The following is a 21,540-nucleotide window of genomic DNA, read 5'->3' on the forward strand; positions in this document are numbered from 1 at the left end:
AAATAAAACCCCAAATTTCAACTTAATAATGAGTGTAGACACTAGTAAATAAATAATTGAGCCAAGGCAAAGGAGCATCTCAAATTGTAGCTGAATGGAAAACTATGAGTTGAACTGAATTGAAATGAATATGAGAAATGAATATGGAATGAATATGAAATGAATAGAAAACTATACAGCTAAGTGAGAGGAAAGAAGGAGGCTGAGCCTGGGGTGAGGTTATCACAAGGGCCCTGGTCCCTTTTGTCCTGTCTGACTGGACTGGTCAAAATCTGCTGGGAGCCCTCTCTGGTTTCCTAAGTGAAGTTCTTACAAACGAGCAACTGCCTTCTAAATTGTTCTACTCAGCACTCAAAGGTCACGGAGAAGAACTAGAACACAGCAGGGCAGAAGAAATTAACCCTCCAGACAGGAATCTTTACTCCCTCGCTGTTGCTTGGCATGGGGAGGGGGGGGGGGACACGCTTGAGGCTCAACACAGATACTTGAATAAGCGGTTGTGTTCTTGGATTCTTTTGTGACCAATATTAATTTTCTCCGAAAATATTAAACATGTACTCCGGCTTAACGTGCTCGCTGTTAGATATTTTCTCTAAGCCGGATTTTTTTACTTTGTGGAATTTGCTTACTGATATCAGGAATAGCCGGTCTCAATGTGTGGCCTAAAAGTTTATTTCTAAGATGAGAAATAATTGCTTACTGCTAATGAGTGTGGTTTTCTGGCACCACAACAAAATCTGTATGAATCCTGTCCGGTAATAGAGAGTACTGCACTTTATTTCCAAGCCCTCGCTCCCCCCCCCCAATATGTATGTATATAAGGAAATAAAAGGGAAGGGAAGAAGGGAGGGGAAGGGAAGGAAAAGAAAGGAAAGGAGGGGAGGGGAGGAAATAAGGGAAGGGAAGGGAAATGGATGCAGTACAACTGGCAGCAATGTTTCATAACTATATCCTAATCTTTCCCTTAGAGGAAATCTATAGCTAAAAGTAAATTATCTTTAGCCAAAAGTGAGGGTGAAACGTCTGTAAGAAAAGAATCAAGCTCAGTGAACACCGAGGACTCCATAGGACAAAAAGCGTTTGAGCATTTCCTGTCCCGGCTCCTCTACATTAGCTAAAAATTAAAGGGTTATATTGATCAAAGGAGCATTTGAACATTTAAAAAGTAATGAGAGCAAAGTGGTTGGCTGTTCTTGAAGTTGGAAAATGGGAAATTTCCATAGAAGTGCAGTGTGTGTGTTTGTGTGTTCGTGTGTGTGTGTGTGTGTGTGTGTGTGTGTGTGTGTGTGTATTCTTCTTCTCCAACAACTGCATTGAAATACCAAGGAAATTAACAAACCCGCTGTTACATTCCAGGATGTGTCAATTGAGAAAGTTAGCTCCATTGATTTCATTGGGATTTACACAGAGATCATTTGAAGCTTGACTTCAAAGGTTGACGAAATATCCATTTTTGGCTGCATTGTAATGAATGGAATGAATTGATTAATTAATTAATTCCAACAGGAAAATCTCACCCTTAATTTCACTAGACCGAGTACTGTTATTGTAACCAGCATAAATCTGGTTCACTTTAATTAATCTGGGCTTTTCCCCTTGATGATCTCCAATAGTAGCAACAGATTGCACGTATATATGCACTCCATATTAAATTTTCTAGTAATCTAGCTCTCCGAAAAGAAATAAACTCTTGGATAACAGTCGGGGAAACCCCTTAATTGAATTCAAGTCTCCATAGAGCTTTCAATTTGCTGGCCGCTCCATTTATTTTTCAGAGTAGTTGGAAATATTTTCTCTATATTTTTTTCCATGATGACGTTGTTGAGCCAATATTAAGAATGAGTTTCTCAGCATAACTAAATAGCTTTTCAGCAACATTTGCAACCTCCTGTATCCTCCTGAGAGTAAGGCTTTAGGGTTGCAGGTTTTTTTGGAGGAGAGGTGGGCAAGAGATAATTGGAAAATAACAAAGGTATTCAAAGGACACCCAGATGTAGAGAATGGTCATTCAAAAGTAGAGAGGTTATAAAAAAGAAAAGAAGCACGTGTAGATTAACATAAAAAGAAAATAGTGGGAAATATTCACCGGTCTTTGGGTTTTGTGATTTTAAAAATGAACATTTTGCGAACCTTGATTCAGAACTCAAAAAAGGTATTAACTGTTTAGGGAATATAAATAAATTAAAGACTGGGGGTGACTTGGTGCCTATTGGTCAGAATTTAAGAAAGCATAGGAGACAAATTTTTGTCATTTTTTTTTTCATTTCTCCATAACTACATATAGACTATCTGAAATTTGTGAATTAGATATTGGTGGAGAATCTCTCTTCTCCCTCCCCCTTATGTATGTATATCTGATGGTGAAAACACTGAGTTGAAATGAAGGAGATTAATTTATTTCTGTCTTTTTAAGCCACTTTTTAAAGATGTAACTTTAACACATCAGCATTGTGCTAAAGGCTTTTAAGAGGGGGGAAAGATGTAATATGAGTAGCGAGGTGAAAATCAGAAATTAGATCTGTTTCTTGGATGAGCAAGGTGATGAAAATATATATTATTATTATTATTATTGTTACTATTCCACAAGCATACTTGGATGTTCAATCCCATAGTTTATAGAAAAGAACTATAGCGAAAGGAAATAAAACCATAGCTATATATCAATATACTTTATTGGTTCAATAATCAAATGTACAAAAAAATAAAAGTTAATATTTTGAAAATTAAATTTTCTTGAATATAGTGTTATCTACAATTGCAAGCATGCTTTGCTTTCCCTGTTTGTGCCTGTAGCTTATTTTAATTCCTTTCACAAATATTGCAAAATGTACTGTTGTAGAGAAATAATTAAATAGATCTCTGATACTGTTTGTAATTATTTTTGAACTTCTACTTAATTGTAATATCTGTCAAAAATATCAGAAGTAAAAATTTTACATATACTATTGTGAATTCTCAAAACCATTCTAAAATGAATTCATTTTTTTAAAAAAAACCTTTTAAAGTTGTTTGGAAATCAATTTTGAAAGGAATATTTGATCCCATTTGTAAGAGAGAAAGATATAAGATAAAAAGAGATTTTCTTGAACCTATTATCCCAAACTCTTTTATCCCACTTCAAATTTCTATAATCTTTAGAATTTACCTAAAGTAGATGAGCTTTGACCATTAAAGATGCACAGCCCTATTTTTAAACTCAAAGTATACAGTACAGTATATAGTAATGAGGAGAATATAGTACTCCTTTGTGCTGGAATGTACTAAGTTATGCAGTGTTATCTTTTCTTGTTTTTTTAAAAATCCTTTTAGAAGTGAACATTCCTTATTTTGTGAATACTCCCAATGGAGAAACCAATTTAAGAGGGAGGAGCACTGTATTAGATAGACTCCTGTTATGAAATACTGTATATGAATGCTTTTCCATTAAGAGGCTGATACAATATGGAGAAGCAGAATAATTCCTCTTTGAATGATTGCGAGAATCTTGCTAATTGATGGATTTCATCATTGAGATTTGAGAAGTGCCCATAATGGTCACTATTCCCTATTTCCCGATGGTGAGGATAAAGTCCCATTAGCCTGTGCTAGATGGATCTCAATAGAAACATTTTATATTGAGATCCATCCCTTGCTAAACTGCAATGGTTGCATAAAGAGCCGGGATGGCGCAGCAGGTAGAGTACTGTACTGCAGGCCACTGAAGCTGATTGTAGATCTGTAGGTCAGCAGTTCAAATCTCATCACCGGCTCAAGGTTGACTCATCCTTCCATCCTTCCGAGGTGGATAAAATGAGGGCCCGGATTGTGGGGGCAATATGCTGGCTCTGTTAAGAAGTGCTATTGGTAACATGTTGTAAGCTGCCCTGAGTCTAGAGGAGAAGGGCGGCATAAAAATTGAATGAATGAATGAGTAATATATAAATAAATAAACAAACAAATAAATAAATGTGTTTCCAACTATAATCCTAGGTGAGCAGGTCATTCACTAGAATGTGATGGATATTTGGACAAGAGTTGTGTGAACAGTTGCTGTACAACCAAGCAAGGATAAATTATCCTCACACTCAACTGTCCGAGCTATATATCTTTGGAGACTCATAGATGGCAAGTTTTCTGCCATTGTGTCTAAGGACAACATTTAGAGTTTGACAGGAGAAATAACTTTCCTGATAGACCTGCGATCATAGTATCATCATTCTGAAACAAGCAAAATACTAGTTATGTATGAATGGGTCTCACAAGATACTTCAACTGAAATTGCTCCATTTCCATTCTCTTACGAAGGTGGTGGTGTGGAACCATACTACAGGAATGGTTGATAACTGTTGTGGTTAGCTCTGGCCCAGCTCCTGCCCCAAGGAATGTGCAGGTGGATGTGGGGGAAACATCCACATGCCGCAGGCCTGTTTTGCTCCCAATGGAATCTGCCGACGAAGCCTCCTCTGACCAAGGAAGCATGAGTGACAGGGAAGAGGGGAGTTTGGCAGACAGCCCAGGAGGAAATCAATCATCTGTATCATCCTTAGATTCTGAACAAGAATTAATGACACATATATGCATGCGTAGAGTGATGCATAGGAGACAACAACTGAAGGATTATTACAAGAGAAAATGAGGCCACCTGTGGTTGGGTGGGGTTGCTGTAATTAGTGCTACAGATAAAAAGAACAGTGTGCTGGTTTAGCCTTGTGGCAGTTTATCTGATTCATTGCTTCATCAAGATCATGGTTTTTGTGCTGTTCAAGATTATGTGTGGACTCTGTGGACTTTAGAATTGGACTCAATTTCCCAGTTATTGGGTGAGCAATTGGGCTGCATTTAACCTGTGCCTTGTGTGTACCAGAAAATCCCTTTGACATTTAAAAAGGGAGCTGTTTCTGTTTTTCTGTTTATAAAAACTTTTGGGTTTTCCTTTTATCGTGTGGTGTGTGTCTTCCTGGAATAATTACCCTGTAATTACGGGCGGTTGAAACACGCTGGCAGAACAATAACCAGGGAGAAAAATCATAGGTGTAGATGATTATAATCATTACATAAAATTAAAATACTTTAGAGCCACCTTCCATAATCTGGTATCTTTCAAACATGTGTGGAAACAATTACAGCTGCTCTAATTTCTACCCAGTCGGGTTTCATATAGACCAATGTATCTGTCCAATTGGAATAGTTTAGAGCAATTACCAAAGAGCTTAGAATAATGGAGAGGGAGGATTTGAGAACAAAAGAAACTGCATCTAATTGAGGTATCATAGACTTTGAACTGAGGGAGACTTAGCTTGCAAAAGCATTCTAAGAAAGATATGGGTGTTGCCTTCTTTTTCTTTCTTCCTTATTGTCCCTGACCCAAATGGGTTTGTGAATGTGGCCAGCATTATATGGTTATGAAGATGGAGTTCATTACTAAAAGAAAGTGCAAACCATACAAACAAAGTTGCATAGAATATAGATAGTTCTTAATAACCATGGTTGTTTATTATATTAAAATGCTACCTCCTTTTGAGATATGAAATGCCTAAACAATTTCTGATATTTTCACCCATTCCACAACTTGTGGCTTCAACAGCAAACTTCTTCAATCTACCATACAAGTATTTTTGAAACATCCAAACTGAGTCGGTCAAAAATCATTAGTCTCCCGAGCTTTTAGACTCATGAAACTTCTCTCTCAAATATTTTTGAACTTTAGAGAACTTGTTTGAGGAAAGATCTCCTGATTTTAGTAAAATTCCCAACTATTTATACATTCAGGATAGAAATGCCTTCTGCTCACCAAGAAGACCTGTATTTTAATGCACATGACCTTGGACGCTTGTGGGATATCGCTAGGCCAGTTACTTTTAACTCAATCAGTTCTCAAAGTTACTATTTTGGGAATGGTACTGAAGAAAAGGAAGGACCGGTTGAGTTCCAGGAAAAAAGCAAAATACAAATCTGATTACTGACTGACTGAATAAAGTACCACCAAAATGCAGGAAGTTCATGCATGGAATATCTTCTTAGTGGGCTTCTTGCTATTTAAATGAAGGCTTCCAGTTAACCCAATATTATTATTTAATGAATATATATCTTATGAGCAAAAGAAGTCCATTTTGAATTACTGAGTTGATGCAGATAACTAAAACTGCTTTGAAACCATATTACTATGTCAATCAATTTCTATTCTAGGACATTTGTAGGAAGCCCATAAAATAATAAAATCAGTGGAAATATTTTTATGATTGAAAAAGAGCTTAACTATATGAGGATTTTGAAGTGGAACCTTTAGCTCTCACAATTTGTGTGTCAGATGTCTTTGGTGAGAGGATCTTAAAAATTAACATGTTGTCTCCCTTCAGACAAAATACTGAATGCAAAAGAAGATGATTGAATTCCTGTAACATGCAGAATCATAAGCCATGCTACTATTAGCATAGCCTACCCAGTTAAGTAGATGCTATTTCTCATGTGCATGGATACGACTGTAGTCTTCTTAGGAGTAACCCCACTTATTTTAATGGGAATTCATTCTGAGCAGACTTTTCCCGAATTACATTCACGACCTAAGCTCCAAACAATCTTACAAGGAAGACTTAGTACTACAGTACGTCGATAGGCAGGGATTTTAAAACTCAGCTTGACCTGTTCTGATATAACGGCTTGCTGCAGGCCACCTTATTTCTGTTTAAAATAAATATGGGAGTGAATGTTTCATAAGGGCCGTTCCTTAAACGGCACGTCCCGTTCTTGTGAGGATGGAGGGCGATTAAACAGTTGACAGGAAGTACCGCGGAGTCTCCATCCAGCATGACAAAGAACCATCACGAAGCGAGCAAGCAGCTCCCCCGCCGGAATTCTTGAACGGCTATAAACACATGGAAGCCACTCTGCAGCGCCAGATCTACCCTTGGCACCGAATAGATCGTTTCTGAAAGAGATTACCATCGCGGAGGGGAGGATCCGTTTAACAAGTTTGTTATGGAACACTTTGGAGAGCAGAACAGGGCCCAGCGCAGCCTTGTCAAAACACGGGCAGAATTTGTATCCCTGTTGACGCAGGGAGCTCGACTTTCCACGAGTTGATTCCCGACCCTTGCGTTCTATGGGCTTGGCGTCCAGTGCGCAGGCTCAGCATTGCCGTCTTCCCCTCTGCCTCTCTTCGCTCTTGCTGATGGTGGCATTTAGCGCCGCGAAGTTCGCTGGCCTTAACCCGTTTTCATGGTTGCAGAACTGCAAGGCCGCCTGTAAAACACAACCAGGCAAATTATATACTGTACCTCGCTTTCCCATCCACTACTTTGCCTTACAGAAAACGCTGCTGAAAACATCTGGGTTTGTTTACCTACAAAAACACTATATACGTTCGGTTGTAATACAGCTTAAAATCTAAAATGGGGGGGGGGGAGGTGCAAATGCATGTCTATTTATCCCCCCTTGCCTAATTCAGAAATAGTTGCCCACCGCCCACTTCTTTTTCCCCCAAGCACTCTAGAAACTAAAGTTTTGGTCTAGGAGCCGGGAGGGAGAAAAACAAGGTTCAAATCTTTCCCCAGCTTGTAAACCCTTGAGTGACTCTGGGGAAGTCACTCTGCTTCAGCTCAGCCTGTCTGACAAGACTGCTGTTGAGGGTATAAAAACGAAGGGAGAACCCCTGTGTGAACAACCAGGAATATCTGAAATAAAGGGAGGGTGTAAATCTAATAAAGGGGTACCTTTCTTTTTTCTCCCATTGAGTCTGATTGTCCTTATCAATATATTTATGTGGAAAATATACTTTGATGCATGTGATATCAAAATGTTGGTTAATGAAAGGTAATGGGGCAGGATAGATAAAGAGCGAAAATGCTGGGTTCTCATTTTGGATTTTCAATAAGCAAAGGTTTCACTTCCCTGACAAATTGTGTTCTGACTCTAATAAAACACTTTTTGAAAACGTCTTCTCTCAACAGGGGCAGCAGGGACAGACCAATCCAAAACATTTCATCCTGGGCTATGTATATCTAAGTAAATGAATGATCTATCAATTGTAACCAAAAGCAGAACATTTTAGTAATTTCAGCTTCAATAATAAATGTAACAATTAATTAAATTCAACACACTCATATACTTGAGCAAAGCTTTTGGTATTGTTTTTGGTCATCAGCTTGACTTCTTTTCTACATACCCATGCGCCCCTCCCAAAACTGACTACCCTTTTGAGCTTGAGAGCCAGACAAATCATTCTCCAGGTTCCTCTTCCTTCCTATGCCTCATTCAGGTTAGAAAACACCAGGTTAGAGGCAATTGAAGAACTTGTTCCAAAACAAGTTGCCTCTAACTTGGAAAAAAAAGGCAGAACAGGGGTGTTTTATGAAGAATTTCCTTGAGGTACTATAGTCATGGAGATAGAAACATGGATACATAGAAGATTGGCTGCTGAAAAAGACCTCATGGTCCATCTAGTCTGCCCTTATACTATTTCCTGTATTTTATCTTAGGATGGATATATGTTTATCCCAGGAATATTTAAATTCAGTTACTGTGGATTTGCCAACCACCTCTGCTGGAAGTTCTACTACTCTTTCAGTCAAATAATATTTTCTCAAGTTGCTTTTGATCTTTCTGCCAACTAACCTCAGATTGTGCCACCTTGTTCTTGTGCTCACTTTCCTATTAAAAACACTTCCATCCTGAACTTTATTTAACCCTTTAACATATTTAAGTGTTTCAATCATGTCCCCATGATGGGGGAGACCCTGTTCATTTATGGCTAGGAGAAGACAAAACACTTCTTACTATGAACAGTCAAAATGGCCAAGTATACCTTATCAAATATTATATGTTATTTCCTTAAACTAGGGGCCCCTCCAACCTGGCAACTTTAAGACTTGTGGACTTCAACTCTCAGAATTCCTCAGTCAGCTATACTGACCGAAGAGTTCTGGGAGTTGAAGTTCACAAGTCTTAAAGTTGCCAAGTTTGAAAACCTCTGTCTTAAACTCTCAAGCTAAAGATCAGTTCATATAAAAGATCAGTTCATGGAAAGGATCCTGATCAGGAATGTTGCTGGAACTGGGGGATCCTTTTATTGGTCTTTAGTGATCTCTAACACTGTCTTGGACTTTACGTGTGCAGCACCATCTTCGCTTGCTTCCTCTTAACTGGGATAATAAAGCTGATGTAGGGTTGAAAGTAACCAGTGACTGTCAAAGAGAGTTCCCTCCTTCTTTTGGGAGTTGCAAGCCTGTCTCATCTTAATAGAAAAAGTCCTGCCTTTAGCAAATTAATCAAGACTGGAGGGAACTAGATAAAAGATCCCGAAGCTGAAAGTTGCAGGCACTTTATTATTTCAGTCAAGGTTTCCTCAAGAAACAGGCTTCCTGTTTATTTCTAAAAGCTTTATTCAGTAGAAATGGTTCTAAGAATTGACTTCAGGCAAAAAATCCATGCAGCTTTATAAGCTAGCCAATTTTATATGAGGGTTTAATTTAAAAACAAAAGCAAACAAGAACTGAGCTCATAGATAAATACAGCCCATCATGTCATAGCACAGGTGTACAAAATTTTAAAAACTATCCCAAGTTTTAAAGCAAAAAAGTTCAAACAAATAGATATTGTGCTTATTCTAACCAATGTCTTTCATTATATAAATATATCTCAGGTCATCTGTTCTCTTAAAGTTAATTAGTTTCAAAGGAAAGTGATTTACAAATAATTCAACTATTTTCAGACCAAGACATTATAATTTCAGTGAAGAGATCTTCTAACAGTTTCAGTATTTTATGTACTTCACTACAAGCAAATTCAATTTAGATACTACCAAGAGAAAGCCAAAAGTAAATTATCTATCAGGGACTCTCCTAGGTAACAACAAAAATATATCATCCACACTCAATGTCCTGGCAATATGGCTTTATATACTTATCTGTCAGTCTCCCTCCCTCTATTTTTCTGTTTCTTTGAATGGCATGGAGTGTAAGTACCAATTTGAGGAAATAATTACATCTGTTGTTGGAAAATTCCATGAAAAGAGGTAGTCAGAGTTAAGAGGAGTCTGTTTGTCCTGTTGCCTTGTCAGCCTCTGTTTGTGTTGCATGTTAAGCCTTGGTCCATTGCATGGCTCATACAGAAAGAGTTAAAATTAGTGACTGAGTGGCATTTGTAGATATGGACAAGAAAAAAAAAAGAATCCTATATCAGTTTAAGAGCCAAACAGGTAAGATAATGGGGCAAGAAAGCAATATAATACAATAGAATTGAACCAACTCCCAAAAAAAGAATAAAGAGTGGACATGTACATTAGTTTATGTTCATAATTATGGAAGTAAACTGCCCCTCCCCCCACCTTGATGTAATGGAGGAAACATATTGATGGTTCTGATTTAAGATTCCAAATACTATTTTTTTCAGTTTCACATAAGGACTGTAAGGAAAGGGGACCAATATTTCTTGCTAAACTGCAATCAAATCCATTGATTGCAATGACACAAATTTTTGCTTCCCCTGTTGGTGTTTTTATGCTGGAAGTAGAGTCAATTCATACCATATGTATTTGAATAAATTATTGTTAGCAATTTTACACTGATTATTTACGACGCAGCAAATTATCACTTGAAGAACTGAGACTAAGGGACTTTACTTTTTAAATGTTTCCCCAAAACATCCCAAAAATGTTTCCTGTTCAGATGGGCAGGGTTGATTACCTTTCTTATTCATCATTATCTGTGTAAATCAGAAGTTTCATCTGGATTCCTTGACTTGAAAAGTGAGTAAAATCTTCTTAAACTCTTTTCAATCAAATTCCACTCCTGATGAGTAAATGAGTCCATCCACCTTTTTTTTCCCCTGGCAACTATACTTAGGTATAGTTCTTCTTTTGGACTGCCTAATCTATTTTACAGTGCTAGTACTATCTGATGTAGTAATAACCAGATCAACCTTGCTTAGGAGAGACAGATTATATCAGCTAAGTGTATCAGTTATTCAGGCCTGGTCAGCTATCCATAAGGCAGAACGAGGCAATTGCATAACTTTTGTGTTATGAAAAGGCTGTGCTAGGATGTTGAGCTGACACTGAGAAGACCCAGATTCAAATCCTTTCTCAGCCACAGTTGGTCCAGGAGCCTATCCCCTTTTTCTCAACTCACCTACCTCACATTTCTGTTGTTTTAGGAGAAACAGCAAGGGGAACGGAGATTATAATTTTTTAAAAAAATGAATATCTATGGAGTTCATTTTGTATCTCCAGGGATGGGGGAAAGGTCTTAATGAACCATCTACCAAAATAACTTTGCCAGACAATATTGTATACAGTATTATTATGGCACAATATTAGGATATCTTAGGAAATGGTTATGACCTATAAAGCTCTTCATGGCATCGGACCAGAATATCTCTGGGACCGCCTTCTGCAGCAGGAATCCCAGTGAGCAGTTAGGTCCCACAGAGTAGGCCTTCTCCGGGTCCCGTCGACTAAATAATGTCGTTTGGCGGGACCCAGGGGAAAAGCCTTCTCTGTGGCGGCCCCGACCCTCTGGAACCAACTCCCCCCAGATATCAGAGTTGCCCCCACCCTCCTTGCCTTTCATAAGTTCCTTAAAAGCCACCTCTGTCGTCAGGCATGGGGGAATTGAGATATTCCCTTCCCCCTAGGCTTATAAAATTTATGCATGGTATGTCTGTGTGCATGATTGGTTTCTTAAATTGGGGTTTTTTTACATTACTTTTAATATTAGATTTGTTCATATTGTCTTTTTACTGTTGTTAGCCGCCCCGAGCCTACGGAGAGGGGCGGCATACAAATCCAATCCAATCCAATCCAATCCAATCCAATCTAAATAAATAAGTAAGTAAGTAAGTAAGTAAGTAAGTAAGTAAGTAAGTAAGTAAGTAAGTAAGTAAGTAAGTAAGTAAATAAATGCATTTCTGGAATTGAACCCTGCTACCAAGAGAGAGCCTGTTGCAAGTTCACACAGGCGTTCCACTCTGTGGAATCCTCTGTGCCCAGATTAGAACGGGCCATAACTCTAGTTGGCATTTTGTAAGCAAATGTTACCTGATCTATTCCAGAATACAACCAGCCAGATAATATTAGTTTTAGACTGCTTATGATATTTATGAATATGTTTTGGGTGATATCATTTCAAATATTTAGACTGAGTTTTAACTTTGGGTCAGATATCCAGAGCCAGTCAGGATTAGGATTAGTCGTAAATATTGTAAAAATAAATGAATAAATAGTACTACCCATGCCTTGATTTCTTTGGGCAGTGCAGATGTGTGCATGCTCATGTTCTTGCTATTCTATCCAAGAATTTAGATTCTGTTGTTATTGTACATCTAAATCAGATTGCATATGCCAATAACCTGGTTATTCTTCCATCTTTCAAAATCTTTTTAAAATGAACTTTGGTTTTGTTTGTTCATAGCCCTGCGGTTTAGAGCAGTGGCAGGGAGTAAAAAGGCAGAAATCCTATTTGGAACTAGTTGGAGAGATGGTGGAGAGGCAAGGATTTATGTGTGAATAAGCCCTGACTTTGACATCTTTTTTAATCCATACCTATAACTGTAGTCCTTTCCTTTAAAAAGGGTGAGGGGGAATTATTCTGTCTTATCCACAAAACAAACCTTTATTTAGACTCTTAGAGCAAGAAAATATATTGGATGGGAATCTATATTAATATAATAAAATGAATACTTGCCAATTACTGAAAGATGCTTATTTTCAGGACACCAGCGTTCCTATTCCCCAAGTATATTAACTGGGACAAAGGCTGTTTCAGAAAGGACTGAATAACAGAGGACCACTGCTTTTGACAAAATGGCTTTAGTTCAGAATCACTGGCAGTTCCGATAAAGGAGAACATGTGTGGCTGAGGGTTCTCTTCTTGCAAACGTTTGGTTTCTCAAACTAGGTATCATTATAGATGAACTAGTTTGTAGTAGTTTTGGGTAATGAAATGCCTGCAAGAAAAGAACCAAGCCTGAGCACCAGCTACTTTCAATTCTTTCACTGAGACTTCAGCATTCTGCTTTCATATTAGTTAATAAACAAAGCAACCAGAAAGCTGCACAATCATACAGTAAACAACACCAGTTTGTTAAACCTTCATGGCTGATAAGTTGATTATAACACAACCTTGTGCATTTTGAGAAGAAAACCACATTGTTTCTCAGAGAGAATTCATTACAAGAGTCAGGAAAGAAGCCATAACCTTCAACTTATTCCTTAATTTTAGCTTTCAATATGCCCAAAGAGGAAACAAATGGAAAAGAATGAAACAGTTATACAGTATTGCAACCACATTTGTAAGACTACAGTTTCTGATTATCAAATACAAAAGCCAAAGAAATATTTATTTCTTAGTTTGGTGACTTTGCATAGAAATGAAATTTAGCCAGAGACATGTTTGTCTATTTAATCAGGCATAATACTTAGTTATTTATAACCCTAATCCCATTCACTAATGCATACCAGCTTGACAACAACAATTATAACAGCAAGATTACAAACTCAAAACCTTCTGGGCCAAATAATTAAGAGAAAAGAATAGCTAAGATGCCTCCAAGGGGAATGGTTTCAATTACGGTGGTGATGGATACCCTGTTGGAAGATCTGAAATATCCATATTAGGGACAGATTGTTATGGGGAAAACCTATCTATGTGGGCCTCTAAGAATTGTCACAACATGATGGAATATAATTATCAACCAATCATCCATGATTCCTTCAATCAGAGGGGGCAGGGGTCCCCTCAAATTTCAGTTAATTTTAAAAATGAAATGCTGGGAATGGAGAATCTTTTATAGAATAGATTTTTCTGGAGCCTGGAGGCTACTACTGAGAAGCTCTTTTCCCTTATTCACCCCAAAAGCTTCTTACAGATAGGAAATTCTCTACATGTATTCTCTAAATTACTGTACCTTATAAGCAGATTCACTTCCAGCAAAGATATTGCCAGATAAATCTTAATACTGCAATATAAATGGTCTTAAAGGTAATAACCAGAACTTTTCTATCATATCTCTCTTTTTCTTGTTGGCTTGTCACTTTTGATCTTCACTTTGATTTTGCAAATGTCTTCACTTTGCAAATGTTTTTGACATTTTTAAAAACTCAGTAATTCTTACCACAAACATTGAAACAGATGAATAATTAAGGCTGAACCTCCCCCCCAAAAACCTTCATTGTGATATTCTCTCTCTCTCCTCCCCCTCTCCCTCTTTCTCCCTCTCCCTCCTTCCTTCTCTCTTTTTCTCTCTTTCCCTCTCCTCCCCCTCTCCCTCTTTCTCCCTCTCCCTCTTTCTCCCTCTCCCTGCTTCCTTCCTTCTCTCTCTTTTTTCTCTCTTTCCCTCTCTTCCCCCTCTCCCTCTTTCTCCCTCTCCCTCCCTCCCTCCTTCCTTCTCTCTCTTTTTTCTCTCTTTCCCTCTCCTCCCCTCTCCCTCTTTCTCCCTCTCCCTCCCTCCTTCCTTCTCTCTCTTTTTTCTCTCTTTCCCTCTCCTCCCCTCTCCCTCTTTCTCCCTCTCCCTCCCTCCTTCCTTCTCTCTCTTTTTTCTCTCTTTCCCTCTCCTCCCCCTCTCCCTCTTTCTTTCTCCCTCTCCCTCCCTCTCCCTCCCTCCTTCCTTCTCTCTCTTTTCTCTCTCTCTCCCTCTCCTCCCCCTCTCCCTCTTTCTCCCTCTCCCTCCCTCCTTCCTTCTCTCTCTTTTTCTGTCTCTCCCTCTCCTCCCATCCCGCTATCTCTCTCCCTCATCCTTCTTCTTCTTCTCTCTCTCCCCCCTCTCATTCTCCCCATATGTTTGCCAGATGATTAGGAGAGACTTTTTTTTACTAAATGAGAAAATATTAATTTCATTAAATTACTCAAATTAATCCAGTTTTCCTCCAACCCTAACCAGATATATTGTGTTGTGATGGTAGCCTGGCCCTACTTGCTGGAGGTTGCCAAGACAGTTTGAAACAAAGGGGAAGGCACTTCTGGATCAAGATAATTTCTGATGCTTTGTTAATAATCACAATTAGAGTGAGGTTACAAAGACTTCTGAGTCTATATCACATTCTTTTCTTAGACCCAAGATTCTTTGCACAATGAAAAAAAGGCAAAGAAAACACACCACATTTTGACCTTCAGACATGGGCACCTGTCTAATCTTATCATTTGATCTGCTACAACCCTGAGATTATTTCAAAGCTTAATTATCATCCATGGATGGCCTGTTTATCAGAATAATCCTGCTCATTTTTCCATCTCAGATTGTATAAACCATTTTGGTATATATTTGTGGTAAACCTTCTTTTGTCTGTACTATAAACTTAAAGTTAAAAAACACCATAACAACAAATTATAAATATAAACAATAAAAAGTAACAAATTGCAATTATATCTTTGGGGAGGGAGATTATAATGTGATTTATGTATTCATAATACATATAACTGTAGTAGATTTTATAGGATGATGAACATAAACTAGGATAATGTGTACCTGGTTTGCCATTTTGAAGTGTTCTCTAATTTATATAGTCTTGCACCTACTAAGATTTTATGCCTGTTGGGGGTGTTTAAAGTATCAAAGCTAGAAACCAGAAGACAAGGGGCTGTAGTTCCATTTTAGCACAAAGCCATGTAAGGTGTCTTTCTCTCAGCCCTAAGAAAAAGGCAATGACAAAGTGTCTGTGTGTAATATTTTCTAGCTTTTCACAATTTTTCCAGATTTTATTTCTGCAGAGATGTACTGTATCTTCTATGCCAGCGGTCCCCAAACTATGGCCCGCGGGCCACATGCGGCCCGCTGAGGCCATTTATCCGGCCCACGGGTGAGTGACAGGAGCACATCTAATTTTCCATGAATAAAATGCGGTATTTTGTTAGTAACTAATATCAATCATCAAAAAAGTTGCAAAAGTTTTTTTCTAATTTTGTCATCCAGTTACATTCATTTTCTTTTAATTAAATTCCCTCCTCAAAAAAGTACAACACCAATTATATTTCTAACTTATTAACCATTATGCCAAAGTGCTTCCTTCTTTCTTTATACATTTTTCCATAAGCCAAGAAAACCTTGTATAGCCAATCTGATGTTAACAAAAGAAAATTAAAAACAAAACATAAACAGATATGAATTTCAGACTTCTTTCCCCCCCTCTAAATAGTACGTTCCCATTTTGTTTTTTACTTTAAAATAAGGTATGTGCAGTGTGCATAGGGATTTGTTCATAGGTTTTTTTTATAGTCTGGCCCTCCAACAGTCCAAGGGACAGTGAACTGGCCCCCTGTGTAAAAAGTTTGGGGACCCCTGCTCTATGCTTTCCATCACTGTACTCCACCCTGTTGGTCTATGACTGTAATAAGGTACATATGTTGTGTTGTGTTTTATGCAATGTTATGAAGCTCAGACTACGGCTGCTAAACAGAGGCACACAGAAATTCAGGAATCAGAATTCCACCAGCCTTTAAGGTTTCTTCTTCCTCTTCCTCTTCTATGTGCATTTTGCTGAAATATTTTCCTCGGCATTCAGAACTTCCTGCTCAAAAACTAGTAGCTGTCAGAACAGGAGTTGTTTTCTTAGGTTGTGTTTGCTCTGGTCTATTAAAGTTCAGTACAATCAGAGAATGGCTGGGCGTTTGTATGATGCTGGTAAGAATACAGTACTGTGCCCCGGTGGTGTTCAAATGGGAGAAGAGGAGGGGGTGGATAAAGTTTCCTGGAAACGCTGTTCATAACTCATTATGGACTCAGGGTAGTAGAGAACTTCCAAAGACTTCCTGGAAGGGGATGGGCATGCTCTTGTTAATAATAAATGCATGGAATCAAAGGGAAACCAGTAAATCAGTTGGTGGTGGGTAAAAGGAAGGAGGCTGTGAACCCCCACTTTCTCTCGTCATCTTCAGCTTCTTGGAGTTGCAGTTCCAGGACGTTACCGCTAGATGTCTTCCCAGTTAATGATACCGTACTTAACGCAGTGATCTGGGTCTATCTCAGCCAATAAAATAGGTCGATCTGGCCATGAAACATGTCTCTCTCATTTTTGTAGAATGGTAATATGCCCTTGCAGAGAGCGAGAGCGTGGGGGCGCGCATACACACATAGATACACACACACACATCAAACAGGATTTTTGCTTTTCAAGCAAACAATGAAAATAGTTTCTCCTCTCTCTCTCTCTCTCTCTCTCTCTCTCTCTCTCTCTCTCTCTCTCTCTCTCTCTCTCTCTCTCTCTCTCTGTCTGGAGGTGCAGGGGAATGGAGGCAAAGGATGTGGCAGTGGTGATTTCTTATACAACTGGAATATACTTTTATTATTATTATTACTTTGTGATTGTCTGGAAATGACCTGGCGAAGCTGACTCCACAGGATGCATCACACTTCAAACAGCTGACGTCAAGGACACCAGGGTGATAAATGAGTTTACTTTGGAAGTTCTACTTTAGTACAATATTTGGTTCAAAGATCAATTTGCTTTCACTATTACCTTAAAGGTGCAACCATGAGCTTTCCAGACTTGCCTTATTCAATATACCATGTCTACTTTAGCCTACTTAAAAGGAAAACAGTTTATCGGGGAAAACTTATTTCTAATTAAATCTATAAATATATGGCACTTCAGATACATGAAATATGTTTACAAGCTGCATAGACACATATACATATACATAGGTAAATGCATACATACCTACATACATATATAATGGACTCAGGCAGGTAGTTAACATCCTGGCATACAGGTCCATTTTAATAAAATGATTCAAATGAAGACCTAGAAGAAAACATGAATATAACCCTTTAAGGTATATAAATTAAGTACTTTACATTCAGCTGAATAACATCCCATTAAACAATTTTAGATTGCCTTTAATTAGTCTTGAAAAGTAATAATTTTATGTTCATATTCTCTGAATGGTTCTTTACATAACACAACCCAGGTCATGGTCAAATATAATTAAATATCTAGCTTTCCTTTGTAACAAGTTGCAACCAGTTTTGGTCGCCATGATATAGAACATACGTTGAGACTCTCTAGAAAGAGTGCAGCAATATTTTAAAGTCTGATTGCAACATAGTACGGTAATCGACAGTGAATTGGTTTTTAAAAAAAATAAATAAATCACGGTATATTGTTACATTCAGTGGGGCTATTTCCTGGTAAGTGCGCATAGAATTACAATGCCATACAATTTACATAATGTATATAGTCATGCTATGTATCATTTGACAAAAAAACTCGTGTCTCTCTCGATCTTGCTCACTCCAAGATTAAACCTAAATTTGTTCTTTTTCCACATGATGGGTTTTTAAAAAAAATAAAACACATGTTCCACATATTCGTATTTTCTGTGCAATGTCTATAGTGTCTCTGAGATTTTTTTTAGGTTTGGATAGGTTCTCGGCATAATCGATAAAGAGCTTCTTATTTACTTACAATTTTTTTCCTTACGTTTTTAGGTTCCTAGGGAGCCTAAGCAAGAGAACCGGTGGGGTTAACATTCATTTTCTTAAGAAAACTGGCTAATAGAGCCAGACAGCAGAGCAAACGCGACCTTAAATATAAAGTAAACCATATTTACTTTACAAAAGTTAATTTTTTTCCCTTCCCCAGTACAGGAGGCGCGAGTGAATTCTGTCTGATTCTAAAAGCGACGAGATTTTAACACATAACAGTATCGTGTTTTCCCTTGATCTAGAAAAACGATTCTTGCGGCAGAAAGTAAGGTTTTGCTACTATAAAGGTGGCCAGAATACAAGAAAAGTAAAATATATTGAACGGTGTTTCTTTTTCAATTAAATTCGGAGTAAGACCCGTTCTACTTTTCTACCTTTTTTCTAAAGTAAGTTGAAAACTCCGATTTGTACATGCAGCTAAATTCCCTTGATTGGAAAGGAGAATTTGGAAGGAATCCCGCGGATGCTTTACTGACATCACTAGGAATTAACATCACGAAATTTCCTTCTTACAAAAATACAATACTATTATCAGCGCTACTCCTGAGAACTCCGTGAATAGTTAGGAAAAGAAAGACTCCGAACCCTTATGCTTCCTTCATATCACGGAATTCAGAAAATAGATTAGAATGTGATGGATAATTCATTTAGAGATAAAATGTTTATATTTCCTTTGTTAAAGGTTAAAAAATTAAAAAAAATATTTTCCAATTAAAATTAATTCCGTGGAGGGTAAATAGGCAATTACATAAAGTCGAATTTAAAAAATCCCCACCGATCAGAAACCAAAGGACACTTAAACTAGGCATATTCTTTATATTTCTGCTGGGCTCTTATGCCACCGTCTTCTGCCTTTTCAGTGCCATTTTTACAACCTGGGAGAGAATCAGCAATAGAAATAATGGCCTTGTGTTAAATAACGGCGGTTTCAATTCCTATTTAACTTAGCGTCAAACCAGGAGGTGGCCGGGCGAAAGAGCACCGCAGAGTCTTTTTTCCTCTGCTCTCGATAAGAGGCTTAAAAAGAAAAAACTCGAGACATTGTGATCTACGGGTGTCCCATTAATCTGTCGTTTGCAATTTAAACGTTTGAGAAGACTAGCTATTTGAGAAACACACTTGGTGTGTGTGTATGTGTGGATCTGGCAAGAATTAAGTCAGGAACGAAGGGCACCTTGTACTAGTCGGTGTTCTTACACCTTTAGAAGCCACTACTCCGTCACTTTGGAGTTCAATGGGAAAGTAATTCATCACATTCATTCTTATCGAGTGAGGGCTCATTCGAATTCCTTAGGTCAGGGATCTTCAAACTTGGCAACTTTAAGACTTGGGGACTTCCAATTCGCAGAATTCTCCAGTCAGCGTAGAATTCTGGAAGTTGAAGTCCACAAGTCTTAAAGTTGCCAAGTTTGGGGACCCCTGCCTTAGGTTCTGCCATCTTTCCCAGATTTTGATTCAGGGGGATAAGAAGGCATGGACAAGATGGAGCAGAAATGATTGACAGACTGGAAGAGCCATAAAAATACAGTAGAATTCATGAGGCAGGAAAGGACTTTATGTTCATCTCCGAGCCAGATTAGGTGATTTAGAGAAATATGCTCCAGTTTGGAAATGGCACTGAAACGAAGCTCTACCTAATGCTACTGGAAACGCTGCTTTTCTTTAGCTGCAGGAACAGTTTATGAGGTTAGCTGAGAGGTAGATTCATAATTAAAACAACTGCATGGATAGGGGAGTAAGGGACTGAGCAAATTTCTGTGTAGGTGACCCAATATTTCAAATATTTAATTTTTGTTACAGCCATAAGGTATATTTTATGCAACTACCTAAAATATATTAACTGGGGAGCCAATTATTTTTCTTTAATAGACCCTCTTCACGAGGATGCAAAGTTAGAAAGAGAAGTAAGCAGCCTGGCTACAAACATTAACCTAAATCAGGCTTATTAATACCAAGGAATGGGACAGTTTCAGAGTACAGTAATACATTACTCACACAAATGTATACACAGTTATGTACAGCACCTGGGTAAAGCTATGCTTTTTGAAGTCTTCTAGTCCCTCTACTGGCTTTCTAGAACATGTTATGACTATATGTTAAAAGACTGTGGCAAAGGCCATCTTTGGAAAAGCTCTGGAACTTTAATTAGTAAATTGGGTGCCTTAAGATTTTACAGGATTATAGGGATTCTTTTGTGCCTCAAAACTTCACACCACACCCACAACTCTTTGGCCTCATACAATTTAAGAGATTCTGGTAGACTACGTATCCTCCCACCCACACCGTGCCTTTTATATCTTCGGATTAGGTTTTGAACTAAGACCAAGGAAACCCAATCTTCACTCAGGTAAGGAGTCTAAGGAGTGATTTACTATATTTATCAGCTTGTGTCCCTCACAAGCTATTGTCATTGGGATAAGCACAAGGCACTGAAGATCCAAGACTAAAGAATTATAGTAATCATAATAAATATTTGGAAGGCCTAAGGAAAAATGATCTTAGGCCAGCCTTCCTAAACCTGGTGCTCTGCACCTGCATTGCATTACAACTCTGTCTAGTAGTCCTCTCTTCCAAATAGGAGGAGAGAGAGACATACAGAGGGCAGGGGCATCCTAAGCAGGTTTCTTTCCAAAATGTAGTGGAATTCGGTGGATTTGGTGCAAACTCCTAACCCTGGATCCCACCAATAAGTTTAAAACCCTATCTGAATAAGAAGGATTTACCATGGTTTAATTTTAGATAATTTTCTTTAATATGGTGATGGCCTCATCTGCCTCTGCTATTTTATCTATGTGAGAAAAGTGTTAGAGCAGTGCTGAAAACTGATATTTTGACATAGCTCAACAAGCAAATCACCATTTCCCCAGAAGCAAAACAAGGAATTTCATGTCCTTGTAAATATGAATAGAAACCTGCCATCTGCACTGAAGTTTCGCCTTATATAACGCTCCAGTAACTGCTCTCAGAACCTCCAGAGTTTTTTTAATTCTTCTGCAACAGCCTAGAACAGAGTGGGAAATGCTATACGACTGTCATTGAGGATCAGAAGATTTGAAATCACTGGAACACGACTTCAAGTAGCTTGACAGGATCCGGCTTGTATTAGTGTAATTCTGCTGTTGGTGAACTTGAGATTTAGCGGGAATTATT

Source organism: Erythrolamprus reginae, chromosome Z (genome assembly GCF_031021105.1).
Source record: "Erythrolamprus reginae isolate rEryReg1 chromosome Z, rEryReg1.hap1, whole genome shotgun sequence".
Taxonomy (NCBI): domain Eukaryota; kingdom Metazoa; phylum Chordata; class Lepidosauria; order Squamata; family Dipsadidae; genus Erythrolamprus; species Erythrolamprus reginae.